The sequence below is a fragment of the Amblyomma mixtum genome, chromosome 5, assembly GCF_055824585.1.
Source record: "Amblyomma mixtum isolate Tamu chromosome 5, ASM5582458v1, whole genome shotgun sequence".
Taxonomy (NCBI): domain Eukaryota; kingdom Metazoa; phylum Arthropoda; class Arachnida; order Ixodida; family Ixodidae; genus Amblyomma; species Amblyomma mixtum.
This window is the reverse complement of record NC_143016.1, coordinates 137,263,010-137,278,387: the sequence shown is the minus strand read 5'-3', so window position 1 is coordinate 137,278,387 and position 15,378 is coordinate 137,263,010. Positions and strand designations below refer to the sequence as shown.

Genomic DNA, 15,378 nt, shown 5'->3' with positions numbered 1-15,378 from the left:
ACTCGTTCCAAAATCGAAAACCCCCTTAGCCTAGCGCATTATTTGTGCAAGGCTTGTGAAACACCTGGCGCATTTATGCGGAAAATTTCAGCAAAAGCGCTAATGCTGCCTTTGTTGACAGGTGTGTAACGTACGAGGTCTGTTAGAAAAGTATCCGACCTTTGGCCGTTGAAAAAAAACTTGTATGAGTGGAGCGTTGCAAACCTACTCATCTTTAAAGTAGTCTACTTGGGACTCCACACACTTCTCCCAACGGTGCTGCCATTGTGGGAAGTATTCCGAAAAGGCCCTTTTCGGAATGGAGTTTAGCTCAGGTGTCGTTGCAGCCATAATGTTCTTCCTTGTCTGAAATCGCGCTCCTTTCAATGGCCTTTTGATTTTGGGAACCAGCCAGAAATCGCAGGGGCCATATCAGGACAGTAAGGAGTCTGTTGAACTACAGGAGTCTGGGTTTTCACCAAAAAATCTGATTCGAGTGCGAGGAATGTGCAGGAGCATTGGCGCGATGGGTGCGCCAATTTCCTGTTGACCTCAGCTCCGGTCTCTTGCGCCACACAGCACCATGTAAGTGACAGAGGACATCCCTGTAGTACTCTTTGGTCATTGTTTGACCCTGTAGAGTGCGTACTCGTGGTCTGCCACACAGAGGGTGTCAAAGAAAGCAGTCAGCATCACTTTCACATTGCTGCGCAATTGGCGGGCCTTCTTAAGTCTTGGTGACGTGGAATGCTTCCACACTGACGACTGGGATCTGGTTTCCGGGTCGTACCTGTACACCCAAGACTCCTCACTAGTGATTATGATGTTGATGAAGTCGGGGTCACTGTTTGCGGAATCCAGCATGTCCTGTGAGACTTCAACACGAAGCTGCTTTTGCTCCACCGTGAGCAGCTTCGGCACGAATTTCGCTGCAACTCTCTCCATGGCCAAATCTTCGGTGATAATGGAATGCGTGGAGAAATTGCTCACGTCCACCTCTTCCTCAATTTCTCGGATAGTCACGCGACAGTCCCGCATCACCATAGCGTTCAGTTCGGCAATGGCCTGGTCATTTTGGCATGTTGATGGCCGATTGGAGCGTGGCTCGTTCTCCACCGACGTGCGGCCATCTTTAAAACAATTGTAACACTGCTTAAACTGTGTGCTGCTCATAGCATCTTCACCGAAAGCCGTCTGAATATTTCGAATGGTTTCCACTCGGCTGTCGCCAAGTTTATGGCAAAATTTGTTGCAGTAGCGCTGCTCCTTTCACTCCGCCATTTTCCTTGCAATAAAAAACCGACGAGAGCACTGCACACTGCCTCACTCAAACGCTGCTTCCCAGCGACTGACGCTATCGGCAGGCGGGAAAAAATTCATGCATGCGCGTGAAGGTTCAAGGTCGCCTGATGCAAGCGCGCTTGTCTCATATCCATCAGGTGTTCGCAAAAAAAAAAATAAAGTCGGATACTTTTCTAACAGACCTCGTATATGAGACCGTGAAATGCTGGCTAGTATAGAGTTTGTTTCTTATAGTGAGTGTTGCAGGATGCTCTAATTGTAAGCAGTATGAATGGTATTTCATAGCTGAAGTACTACGAATTATGGAAGAGTAAAAATATCTCGAATCCAATAGGTGCAAGATGCACTGACATGAAGTACGTAAATACGTTCCTTTTGTCGACTTACTTTGTGTACGCGCGTTCACTCGACAAATTCGCAGATTATAGCCTATTGCCGACCATCGTTGATGCTGCTAGTATGTAGTTTCAGAGGCAACATTGCTTCCCTTCTTCGCGAGCACTTGGTATCTGAAGTTCAGTTTAATTGCTGCCATATTATAATGCTTTTATGTCGAATAAATTGTTTTTAAATCCCTAATTCTTTTAAAGCGCAGTCATTTCGGGGTGCGATTTTGCGAAAATAAACGTCACACATAACGATAAGTAATAAGTCCTTAGCATTGCCATTTTGAAGTTCCCGTTTATTTGCTAAATCAATTTACAATATCAAATAAGTTTCTTGGTCTCTCTAACACAACCTTTTTGTACAGCTTAGCCGTCCAGCTATAAAGGGCGTATTTTCAGTGCGCTCTTGATTGGATATATATGCACATACGACGTTTTTCGTCTCAGCATGTGGCTTCATTTTTGGTTGAGGCACTTGTTCTGCCTAACCTAATGATGGATTCTAACAGCAAATTCGGATCAGTCCACCGTCTTCACTAACGAGCCCCAGATTCCGCCGGAGAGCACATGCCCGAATCTGCGTTTTGAACACTAGTTTTCCAGGCGCAGCAAGCGAGCGGGCTCTGGTACGCCGCTAGCGGAGAAAGTACGCAACGTTCTTTGCATTTTTCCGCTCCTGTCGTCTTCTACAGAAAAGGAGACAATGGGTGCCGAAAGGAAAAGCGGCGGTAAAAAAAATGCGTCGTGCAGACTTCCGGTCGATCCGCCTTTTTCAGCGAAGCAGTCCGGGCCAACGGACTGGTCTCCTTTCAGCAGCTGTTCCCAAATCACTTCTGCAAGAAACGACCCGGAATAACAGTGTGCTACTGGAACATCCTTGATCCGAACTGAGCAGAAAACACTGATCGGGAAGTGCTGCGAAATTTGCACAAGAAATGAAGCATTATAGCGGAGGAATGTTGTAACTGACTTGCAAGAAGAATGACCATAGACACTTAACCCTATTGATATTGATGCAAAGTTAAAAAGGCATCTCACGGTGGCACGTGAAATTTCGTTAAATGTCGTTTCTGCAGAAAGCAGAAATATTTAAAAGTGTGCTTTTTGAGTTTTCAAAACCACAGGGCGCAAAAAAATCAAACCCATTTCATTAGAAATGAGAGGAAAAGAAACGCACTGCACGGTGCGAGATGGCGTGCAAGTCCTACCCCTTTCTTCTGCAGGCCCAGTCTACCTACGTCGCCGCCTCTGTTCCTCACGGCTGGCACCGAAGCCGTAGGCGCAATTGAGATATATTGCAACGAACGTAGTCTTCGCGTCTTCCGAAACCTGACCGCCGTTTTTCATGTCCTTCTCGTCCGCAGCTGCTTTGTTTTTTGCCATTTCTTCATTGGTTTTTCCACAGGCGTCGGCATGTGATGTCGTTTTGCTTCCTTATTGGCCAGAGGTACGAAGAATGATTGTGCTTTGACAGAAACAAAGTAATTGAATGAAAGGAACTATTGAGTAGCGCTGTGCTAGAACACTCTGTTGGACTGAACGCTTTGCTATAGGCTTTATTTCTTGTTTTACGTTGTCTTATTTTCTCTGTCCAAACAGAGCGTCCGATGCCGTGACTAGGAAGCTGCACGAAGAGCAACTATTCTTATTGGAAAGAAAAGTCACTCTCACTGTTTTCAGTGCTATGTGTGCCGTTTAAATAAAACAGAGGCAGGGGCGGACCATTGTTATGCGGAAAGCCCAAATCCCTAGCGAATAATAAGAGATGTAACCATTTCACGGTTATGTCGAACAATTCACTTTACTGAAGTTGCTAATGCTTTTTGGTTTATCAGATGGCATAAATGATGGGGAGCTGCAAGAAGCCGTCTTTGTGCATTCAAAAATATAGATAGCAGGTCTCTCCGATTGGACATCTGACCTGCCTATAATTATAAGTGTGCCAGATTTTAAGATGAATCGAGATATAAAATTCTACTTCGTAGATAAATATAAAATTTCTGCGTTTCAGTCACCTCGACTCACTTTTGCTCTTCTGTGTTGCTGTGGATTTTACAGCGGTCACTGGAGTATACTAGGTTAAGCGCAAGAAAGAAAAAAGCTGATCGAAACAAACGCACAAATATAATCGCTGCGGAGAACCTTAGTAGAGCATGCTTGAATAGTTCCTGCGTTAACCTTGCGCATCTGCCAAATTCTACCCTTAAAGTTGTATGGGGTATAACGTCGTTAAAATACAGGCAAGCTATTGAATATCTCATGTAGGAGGGAACCGAACATATTTCGACCATCTGTAGTCGTTCAAGCGGTGCTTACATGTCTCCAACGAGCGGGCTAGCTGACAGCGTGTTTTCAATAAACGACATGTCACTATACTTGCCTGAGAAACGTAAAAAAACAAGAGTACAGAGAGAAATGTTCCCTTATTTTTTTTCACTTCGCCATTTTCTCTGGCGCAACACGCAGCGTAATTTGGAGGCACCTGTGACTGGTATTGCACAATTGTTATTCGACGAAGCGGCAAGGAAAATGCGCTGGCGCACACGTAGCTGTTCACTGCTGCAAAAGCTGGCGTCGATCACATATCTTTTATCCAGCTTCTTGATAGTTTCTTTTATGGTTTGAACGAATATTAAATTATAAAGACCAGCTTTTACCCTCGCGTGAATATTATTTTCTGAGGCTTGCTTAAAGACTGAATCGTGTGAGAAATATGTCAGTACATTTACTGCAGGTTGACACGATGTGGGCTGCACGCTGCATGTCATAGAGTTTCTTACTATTACCTAGAGGGAAAGCTGGCAGCGCTGCACTTCAGCCACCATGGACGCTCAAAGCATCATCGTGCGGTGAGCTACTTGTAGCGGCACAGTCGTAATTTTTCGGGAACACGGAGTGGCACTACTAAGACGTTTCATTCCGAAAACGCTGTTCGTGTGTGCGCAGACGACTTTCGCGCGAACGCAGTGTGCAAAACCTAGAGTAGTGAAAACGCGACGACACACGACGCCAATAAAAGGTTTCACTTTTCTGAAATGCCATTAAAACCTCTTATAGTGTTTACGCAGCAACATTTTTTTTTTGAAAGCATATTTGCTTTAAAAGTGCGCCTGTTAATTACGAAATATTAGTTTTTGTAGTGTTCATTACTTGGCCAATAGGAGAGCTAGCCATCCCATATTTTGGGCGAACTTTGCACTTAAATGCTTTTCTACTCACTTGTTGCAATCCTTATACAGGATATTGAGCGTTATAAAATTCTTGATTATCGAATAGCGTTTATTTTTGCAGTATTGTTTGGCCAAAAGTTGAAGTTCTGCAGTCGGTAGCTCACCGCCCCATGATGCTTTGAGCGCCCATGGTGGCTGAAGTGGTCTCGAGGGATCACCATGCAAACTCCCATAGACGGGCTGCCAGCTTTCCCTCTAGGTAATAGTAAGAAACTCTATGCTGCATGTTATCCGACAGGTAAAATACATCAACAAGCGCCGTTTAAAAAACGAAAGATGAATTTTATGAAGCTTCTGTTGAGGTATATAAATTCGTTACCGCTCAGTGGAAACAGTTGTGGTGTCAAACATAGACTGTACTAGCGTGTTACTGTTGATTCCCCCCCCCCTCCTAAAAAAAATAAATGCGCCCAGTCTCCTGCTGGAAATCTCGGAGTGGCAGCTGAGGCATAGAATCATAGTCGCCTTACTGGCTTTAGGATATTGTGCCTCATATGGTCCATCATGGCATATTTTTGTTCAGGTGACAAGTGGTACACGATTGTCATTTCAGTGGTGGAGTCTCTCGTAACGCTAAATAAACTGTATTGATATTCCGAATGCGAACTTTCTCCAACGCAGTACACAACTGGACAGGAATGCTGGCGCTGCGACTGCTTTATTTTTATCGACCGCTTCTAATGAAATCGGAAAAACACGTAAACGTGATACACGGTATGCTGCTTATGCAAGCAAATAAGATTACTATATGTAAATCGACCGCCCTGGAATATAAAAAAACATACACAACGAGCATTCAGTGCTGACATCGTTCTTTGTTAGCGCGCCTGGCTCAGATATCTTTTATTTTGTTCGTTTCCACGCCCTACACCTCAATCCAGGGCACGTTGAGACCCCGTCGCACAAAAATACACACTTGCACAAAGATCCGAGCAGACACCTCACACGGTCACCTCGCGCGCTTGACTGCAATGCCACGGCGGCCACCAGAGGACATAGGGACGGTCACGCAGGGGCGTTGGCTCCAACTCCATTCACGCGCTCGGCATTGACATGTCCTCTTGCTGGAGAAAGCAAATGCGAGAAAAAGCTTTATGCAGGGAGATCACGGTACCTTTTGTTTCAGCATTCCGCCCACGGCTCCCGACCACAATGGGCCCTTTGTTTTTGCTTCTCGACCTTGGCCCAGAGGCACCATTAGGGAAGACGGGCGAAGAATTCTGGATGCATTCATTTTTTTCCCCATTTCTTGTCTTCTGTGCATTTTTATTGTCACTCAAGGGATGTGAATATGGGTGAAAAAACGACGACGTGCCTTTTAAACGCGGGAAATTGTTGTGGGAGACTAAACATTATAAACAAGATTTCTTTTCCGCTCTTCGCAGCCTGTTAGCAAGTGTAGAAAAAACATGTGCGTCCACATTCGCTGTTATCTTCACGTAATTTGCTGCGACCTACTTACCATAATGTGCGAACGATTCCTTCTTTTAGTCAACCTGCTTACAGTAGGCAAGCCCAGCTTTCCTTGATATTACGAAACGTCACCAACTGGCGCAGTCTTTGTGCTGTAAGCCTACGTTTATTTTTCAAGGCATATTGTAGCTGTACCTGTGAGAAGACTGTAGTTCGATAATCAGATTTTACCCGAACTGTCGACAGTTACTGTAAAATCGGACTTATAGAACTGTTCTTGCGATCACACCTGCTAGTTCCAGTTGTCTTAGAAAATCAGTGAGATCTAGGGAACATTCGAAATTTCAGTGGTAATTTGTAATCTTCTGCGGGACTCTCTACAAGGCTGCTGCCCCCGACTGAGCGTGTCTTCTGAGATTTCTGGGCTTGTGTTCACGACGTGAACAACCCGTGTATGATATGCAGAAGATTTATAATGTGTTTTTTCTATCAATTTGCAGTCCCACTAGTTTTGTTAGACATGGGTGCCTTTAGTCGCCAGAACAGTAGCGGAAATTACGACTGTCGTCTTCTGACTATTAGATCCAGTGTGACCAGGTGCAACATTGTCTTCTTAAACGTGTCATTACCTGCTGGTATTTAAAATAGTGAGTGGAACGCATGAACGTACATAAAGAAGGTGCTTGCGCAAGAAAAAAAGTAACTGACGAAATTAATGAATAAGTGAACGAAATTTTCCAATAGCCTTGCCGGCCTATTGTAAGACTATATTTTTGTGTAAAATACAAAATTGTATCTAAAAATAAAGTTCTGAGCCCAGGTAAGCGCTATAGTGCACAGGCCTTATGTAATTAGGCTCCTACCTACTTTATCGCCAGTCGAATACACAAGAGACCGAAGCGTTCACCGCTCCAAGTTCTTGAGGAAATGTAATATGATGACTACAGAGAATATGAGCGACACATTAACAAAAAGTACCTATTGTACAGTGCTGTTCTGAGTGCAGAGAATATGCACGGTTTTGTAGATTTCAAAATAAAAAAGGCCATTCGAACAGTACGCATGATATCAAGGTAGCTAGAGAGCAAAAAGCTTAACTATGTGCATAAGGACAGTACAGATCACATGAATATTTTTACCGCTTGGTAACGATAGTCAGACCGACATGGAAATAATTAGGATATTTCAAAGGAAACCGTTTACTGGGCGCACGTGCCACCACTAAGCAGAAAGAACTTCGTGGCGGGGATAGCAGCATAGGGGCTCGGCTGTGGTAAAAAAACCGAATGGCCGTCGCTGTCGGCCGCACACAATTTAACCGGACGACGAACTTTTGAGATGAAGTACCTATGACGCCTACAGCAACCTCGAACATCGTGGGAACACTTGCACGCGCCAGCAATTGTATCTGAGGAATCTAGTAGCATCAGGCGTGAGAAAATTGTAAGGCTGCATGCTGCCGGCGCTACACAGAGAACATCAGCAAATAGTAAAGAAGACGAAAATTTTTCGCTGCCAACATTACAGCTCAGAAATTGCAAGAATGATGTACACACAAAACCGAAGAGACAGTTATGAAAGAAACATCGTTTATATACGCAGATTAAAGCGTATACAGAAGGAAATAAGGCACCAGTATTTGTAAATAATGTTGGTGCAGAGACTATATCGGGCTCAATATTCACAGGTAGCATACCCCATCTTCAAGCCTCGTCGCTATTCGCCAGGAGTACATAGTTCACACCTATCACAAGTGACAGTGTGTTGCAATGCACAAAACACGTCTTAGTGACCAATGATGCACCAGGATCTAAGAAGTGGTCCTACCATTACTTCTTTCCCTATCAGCAATTGAATGAGGGGCGTCATGCACGTAGACCATCTATGTTTTCAACGACAGGCGAAAATCGGTTCCGGTGGGGCTATGGCAGCTTCTGACACAGACCCCGCGAGAGCTCACAATGTGGATCCTGCGAAGATTGCATGTGGATCAACCCGGGATCAAATAAACGCAAAACTAAACTATGATAGCAAAAACAGTGAAACTAAAGGGATTTAAAAAAAATTCCATCAAAGTACACTGGTGCAATTTTGCATCTTGAGGCGGACGAAAAAATGCCGGCGCCGTCGGGACTGGTGGCATGTTAGAACTTCCATGTCAAGTGTACGCTTTGCTTTATACTGCTGCTCCGATTTTTCAAATGCCATATCATACTCTGGATCACTGACTCCATTTTCCGGCTTCCTTGAGCCAAAATGCTGCTGACTGCACTTGTTCCGCCATCGATGACTGTTCTACAGTATATAACCACAAAAATAAATTTTCAACTCCGAATAATTCCTGGATGACTTCTAGCCTTCTAAGCAGCTTGAGAAAGAAAGATAACCTCAATAGAAAATGCAAAAAGCAACCATTTAACTTAAGGCTTTTAGCACGTTATAGCAAATATTCTAATGTATTAGGCTTGCTCCTTAGAACAGCGAAGAAAAAGTACTACGAAAGTGAAATAACTCGCCCAGGTAATAACGTTCATAAGCAATAGAAAGTTATTAATTCCTTCCTAAACAGAAACAGAAACAACTCGAAAGCTCCCATATCAACAATTACTTCCGGTAAAGAAAGATATAATAATCCCTCAGACATTGCTGAAGCCTTTAGTGATTCATATGCTCTAGCCTCAGGAGTTTTAAGTACTGCCGCTAATCAAACATTACAACGTTCTCCCCATAGCATTTTCCTTTTTCCTGTTTCTCCTGAAGAAATTGGCACAATAATCAGCAGTCTAAAAGACGCCAGTCCAGGTCTCGATAATATACAATCATCTCATATTAAGTTAATTGCGCATCTCATTTGCGATGTGTTCGCCCATATTGTCAACTTGGTCTTGAAGTCAGGCACTTTCCCTACTGCGTTCAAAAAGGCAAAGCTAATTCCAGTCTTCAAAAGGGTGATAAACAAATCATTTCTAATTATCGCCCAATCGCCATTTTATCATTTTTCAGCAAAATTATTGAAAAAGCCATTGTTATTCGAATAAACAACTACTTAACAAAATTTGACATTCCCTCACCTAACCAGTTCGGTTTCAGAATGGGGTTCTCCACCGAATTAGCTGTGATCACTCTCACTGATAAAATTAAATCATACATCGACGCAGGTAACTTTGCTGGTGCATTATTTATTGACCTTTCCAAAGCTTTTGATTCCCTCAGCCATGCTATTTTATTCAAGAAGCTTGACGCTATTCGCATAAATGGGCCTGCGCTTTCGCTAATCAGAAGCTATTTATTCAATAGAAAACAAGCCGTGTTCATCTCAGGAACATACTCAAAATTCAGGACTACTAACGTTGAAGTTCCTGAAGGTTCCCTGCATGACCCTCTTCTGTTTTTATTATATATCAGTGACCTCCCTAGGTGTCTTCATAATTCCAACTGTTTTCTTTATGCGGACGACACAACAATCTTAACCTTGGATTCACATATAACTAAAGTGGTTGACAAACTTAACATTGATGCACAGAATGTATTCGATTGGTGCAGAAATAATTTGCTGTCCATCAATGCATCCAAACCTAGCTTTATAGTTTTTAGGTCCCCCCCAAAAATTCTTTGCGAAAACCCATTTGTTAACATAGGCTCAAACTCGATCTTTTCAGCTGATCACGCATCCTTTCTAGGTGTAGTACTTGACAAACATCTGAAATTTCAGACCCACATTACATCCATTTCAAGAAAAATGGCGTATGGTATTAGAGTACTAATTAAAGTTCGCCCATATTTCCATGTGCCCATTCTCATTTCCCTCTATTATTCGTTCATCCACTCCCATACTCAGTATTGCATTTCATCTTGGGGAAACACATATCCTTCGCATTTATCATCTCTGCAAACTATTCAAAACCAACCCATTCGCATTTTAACTTACAGTCACTACTCTGTAAGTGCGCCTCGTCTGCTCCTATCCCACAATATTTTGTCTGTGCGCAAAATCATCGAATACAAATTATGCACCATTATGTTCAAATCTGTTAAAGAGCTACTTCCTTTTTCGCTAACTACCGGTGAACAAATTCCGCGTCGCAACGACACACGTTTTGCTGATTATAATAACTTCTTACTCGCTAAACCTAACACTAATTATGGTAAACCAACAGTTCGTTTCTCCGCTACCACTTTATGGAACTCATTACCTGTTACCATTAAGCAATCATCAAATATCTGTGCCTTTAAATCCGCTCTTCGACGGTTTTTACAATCCCTCTAATAGTATTTCTCATGGTATGTGATACTAGTTTTGTAATTTTTATCACTCTACAATTTTTGTTTTGTGTTGTTCTGTGCGCTTTTAGGTGTGTAATCATTTTTCATTCAAATAAGTTTTTGCATTATTTCCTGTACCTCACTTTCTGCTCTTTACTGATGCCAACATCTTTATAATTTTTGCATCTGCTGCCCAATACTTATTCCTACAGTTATTCTCACAGGAGGTCCCGTCCACAGTCTCTGACTTTGGGACCTTCTTCTGTATTCCAGTGTTTTTTATTCTTCCTGTACCATAAACATGCAATGAACAAACCTTGAAACCTTGAAACCTTGAAAAAGTTTTAAACTAATATTACCACGCCCTTGCATATTTAGCCGCGGTGTCCCGGCGTTGAGGAATGGTATCTTCAGGCAGCTCACAGAACGAATTATGTATCTGAGCTCTTGCAATGCTCCACATACCAGCGGTCATTCTTGACAACAACATGCATTGAAGCGTAAACAAAATAATAATTCGCAGAATGATTGCCACCACTAATGGAAATTTCAGACAGCCAGTTCACTTATAATACAAAATATGGGTTGTTCTGAACTACTCGTAGACGTATTGTTTGCTCGCTCAGCCTTGGTTGCTCCTGCGCATCTTTGACTCCTCATTTGTGGCACACACTGCCCAAGATTCGCGCATAAGTCGTAGCGTCTTGCTACAGCGGAATGCTCAGTTATAATACCGAATATGGGTTTCCTGAACTACTAGTAGAAGTATTCTTTGTTCGTTTAGCATTGGCTGCTACTGACGCATCTTTGACTCTACCTTTGTGGCACACACTGCTCAAGTACCGCGGATAAGTCGTAGCGTCTTGCTGACAGCGGAATATACTGTAGACACTTGCCGCTAAACCCTCCTTGAAGCTGCTTCGGTTTCACGGAGTGCTGGTATTCGCATCTGTGTGCGTTTTTACAACTGCGGCCGTGTGCAAAATTGGACCTTCTCGTTACACTCTCTTCCCGCATCGGCAGTACCATGACCTTGGCCTTCGCGGTGCAACAGCCACTCGAGGGTTTATTAAGTGTCCAGCGGTTTCAAACTTCTAGTGCATCATGCAGTCATCCTATCGGACCATTACCTTAAACTGATCAAGAGAAAGATGCTTTTGGCCACCTAGTATAAGCTCGGTTACAATTTTTGTTAAAGATGTTCTGAACATAAAGTTAAAGTTTGCCGATAGAAAACAACGTTCAAAAAGCGCCTCATCTTTTATGGGGGAGGGGCTGTAAGGAGTGTGTTTTAACGTTGTCGTCGCTCCATTACACTAATAGAGGGAACACTCTGCAGATTCGCAGTTTATTGCCTTTGAAAAGCGCTCTGTGAATGCCGGCGCAAAACCACTGCTTTGTCAAGGGGTGAGAGCACAGGGGGTTTGCTTCTGAGCCCCGCAGTGGGGCTTCTGTAGGATTCATGCAAGTCCTGCCTGTTAGAGGAGGCAAGACCAAAAATGTTCTTACCCCGAGGAGTGTTTAATTAGTAAAAATCCATTACGAGCCACACGATATGGCTCACAAGCAAGCCCCCTGGGCTCTAAGCTTTGGACAAAGGGTGTACATATACTATCTCTCCAGTGAAAGAACAGATATGCGAAGAGAAACGGAAATGCGAGTTCTCAGAATACTGTGGTCACCTTGAATAGCAAAGTGACCACAATGCTAAGTAAAAGCGCTGGTCTCCCCGTCGACTTCCTGTTCGTCGCGCCTATCTCAATGCTGCACGTTCGTTAAGCAACAAAAGTTGTAAATAAGCGTTTAAATATTCTAAGCGGGAAGCAAAAACTACAGTAACTCATTTCAAGCGTCGCGTTACCTCCACATCATTTTGAGAACAACAGTAAAAATATGTCGAATTCGTACACGGTTAGCAGCAAGGAAGACATCCATAGGAAAATAAAAGCGAAGTTCAGAAGAGGACGCATAATAACGAACTGAGTTGTACGGCCTGCATGTACTAGTCGCACTCTTTTTTTTTCATTTTTCGTCGTTTCCCCTTGCGTTAAGAATTTGAAACTTCTCAGATTTCGTAATACGGGAACGCGTACCATCACGTAAAAATAAAAAGCGCTCTGCTGTGTCCGTGAGAGTTTCCTTCTTCTACATTCCATCCGCCTCTCTGTTGTCATGGAACGAATAGAGTACTGGAAAATCTAGGTTATTGTGGACGTAATCTTTTTATTTCGCCACAGCTCTACAAGACTAGGCACCCCTGAAAAAGGGAGGGATCCAGTGCTGCAAAGTCTGGACTATCTTCTTTCAAAAGGCTGCATAGAGTAGCCTCTTCCCCTGAGAAGCTTTTGTGTGTATACACAGTTTTGTTGTTCCAGACAAACATGGGTGCCGATAATTGTTCTTGCTTCAAAGCACCTCACGTGTCAATGGCATGGCGTTTGAAAAGGTTTGCGCTGGTGCAGACGACGCGTGTTTTGGCTGGTTTTGATAAGGCAGCGCGGCAAGCGAATCATTTCCTGCAGGGTCTGATAAGGCGCGGTGGAAGTGACACGCCAGCTTTCGTTCAAACAGGAAGTTTCACGGGGCTAAATCGCAAAGTTGACAGAACAAAAAGCGTTTGACAAAATCGTGCATAGACACGCCTGATCCGAGACGCGGTTCAAAATTAGCTCTTGAAGACCCGAGTTGTCTTGGGAAATTGATCTTAAATTGATTACAAAACTGAGCTGCAGAATTTAGGTAATAAAAATAAAATTCAGCAAGAAATATAACTCAAAGCGTACATATCTGGAGGTTTGATTATGAATTCCACGTGCAGAAAACCTAGGCGATGCCGAGAGGGAGTTAGACAAGAAAGTGACAAAAATGTTCGTGTACGACCGCCGCACCTAGCGCAACACAGCTAATCAGAGGTCATATAAAGAAGCATTTGCCTGCAGTGAGCTTAAACGAAGTGATAAATGATTGACAGATAGCTTTATCGCGCGCAGTGAATTCAAAATTCCACCACTATAACCGCCGGAGGCAGTAACGTACACAAATGACGTGTGCAGAGACGTTTTGTGTCCAATCACTGACTCATGCGGGTTTCTATAAAAAAGCAATAATACTAGATAGGCCTCAACTGTTTTGTACTTCTGTAAGTACAGTGCGAAAATTCGGACCCGCATTGCTCTTATGTACCAATTTGTCAACGTACTAAAAGCGCTATACCTATCGTCCCAATCCGGATGAAGAACCATAAGAAACGCTAAGAATGCATCGCAGGTAAAGAAAAATAGACAGTTATACAAGGTGACAGAAAAACCAATCAGATCGCTACTGTGACTTCAATTTTTGCAGAATGGTGAAGACCCGTGCTAGAGAGCGTTTCACATCTCAGCTCTTTCTGGACGACGAAAAAGCACGTTGAAGAAACCTCATCTGATTAAAATTGCCCAGAGACTTCCGCTACCGCACCTCTTAGCCTCAGCCTCTTTCGGACATCAAACACCATGAACCAGCCAACCACAAAAAAGGGGCATTTAAATCTCTTCTATTAAAACTTTACGGGAGTCTTCGCGTCAAGCTCGTACTTAGCAAGATCGCGATGAAAATTCCTACGTATTAATACCAGCTTTGTTTAAAATAATTAATTTTTCCGAAAGATTTTTTCGCCTTTTGAGATATTATCAGCCCGAATTGCACCTGCGACAATGCTGTGAGGCTGTTTTAACGCATCTTTATAGTTTGCTTGTATATATGTTGGCAATACTGATTTCATTCAGCATGTATTTTTCAAAAGGGCATTGCTCTTCGCCTGAAGTCTTAATTGAAAAACATCACAGGACAGCCTCGTCTCAGACAAGTGGGACAGTTGTTCTCCGCATGGAAGTTGGGTCTGTTAAAGAGCCATATTTTCTCCTTTCTTTCCCACGCAGAGCAGGCAAAGGCCGCTGAAGATTATGCGCGCGCCGGGTGGCTTAGCCTTCGAGCAGCCTGATATGACAGCGCGGTTTAGCCTTTGAATGTAGACTTTCTGTGTGTGTGGCTTTGAATGAATGTGCATAGCGATGTAAAGAATGAACAGTGTAAGCGTAGAAATTTCAGTTTCATTTCAGCTTCGTTCTATGGTAGCTCATCGCTATGACGATACATGCGGTTTCTGATATTTGTTTTTGGTATTTATCAATTGGTGCAACTTTGACTGTGGGTCGGCTTCGGGCTTGAACTCGGATTTTTCAATGTAATTTGTTGTAACGAATGCTATAGCCTGTTTCTTTTCAGTTAAATTGACTGCAAATGAATCTTTGCGGTGGTCAAAACTCTTCAATGTTGATTTGTTTCAGAAATATCTGCGATGAAGCCAGTGGGGCAACCCTGGTGTCATTGAACATTTCCGGGGGCAAGAACCGGGCACCTTGTAGTCTTACCTGAAGATTTCGCCCACCAAAAGGTAAGCTAAGCATGGCTGTTAATATTATGGTCTTCGCCACTTTAATTTCTGCTTTAACATCGATTTCGGGTGGAGCATCCAATTCTTGGCTTTGTAGTTCAATTTATCTGAATCTCATTCACACGAAAAGACAGGCGTATTTCAATATAGGAAACATAAAAGGTGTCGATAGATGCACGGTAATTTGATTGACACGACGTGTTAGAGCCTTTAGGCACTGCCCACCGAGAGTTGAGTTAAGAACTGCGAGACCTAGTCTGCGTGGTCTTCGCGGATTACACAGCAGCCTCAGATTTATTTCTTCTTACTAACTGTGTTTTGGCCATCTGCAGGCCTTCCGTTGGAGGGTGGTCGCGGCCGCCACGGCCAG

General features: G+C 43.3%; 1 protein-coding gene across 2 annotated transcripts in view; it reads left to right on the top strand.

The window, feature by feature from the left end:
* The window catches only part of LOC149343882 (diuretic hormone receptor-like), a 193,861-nt gene that overhangs the window by 111,012 nt on the left and 67,471 nt on the right, over positions 1-15,378 (top strand). For both annotated transcript variants that reach the window (XM_089546094.1, XM_089546093.1), the window contains exon 3: positions 14,902-15,008. The gene's annotated coding sequence lies outside the window, so the exon portion shown is untranslated. The remainder of the gene's footprint in view (positions 1-14,901; positions 15,009-15,378) is intronic.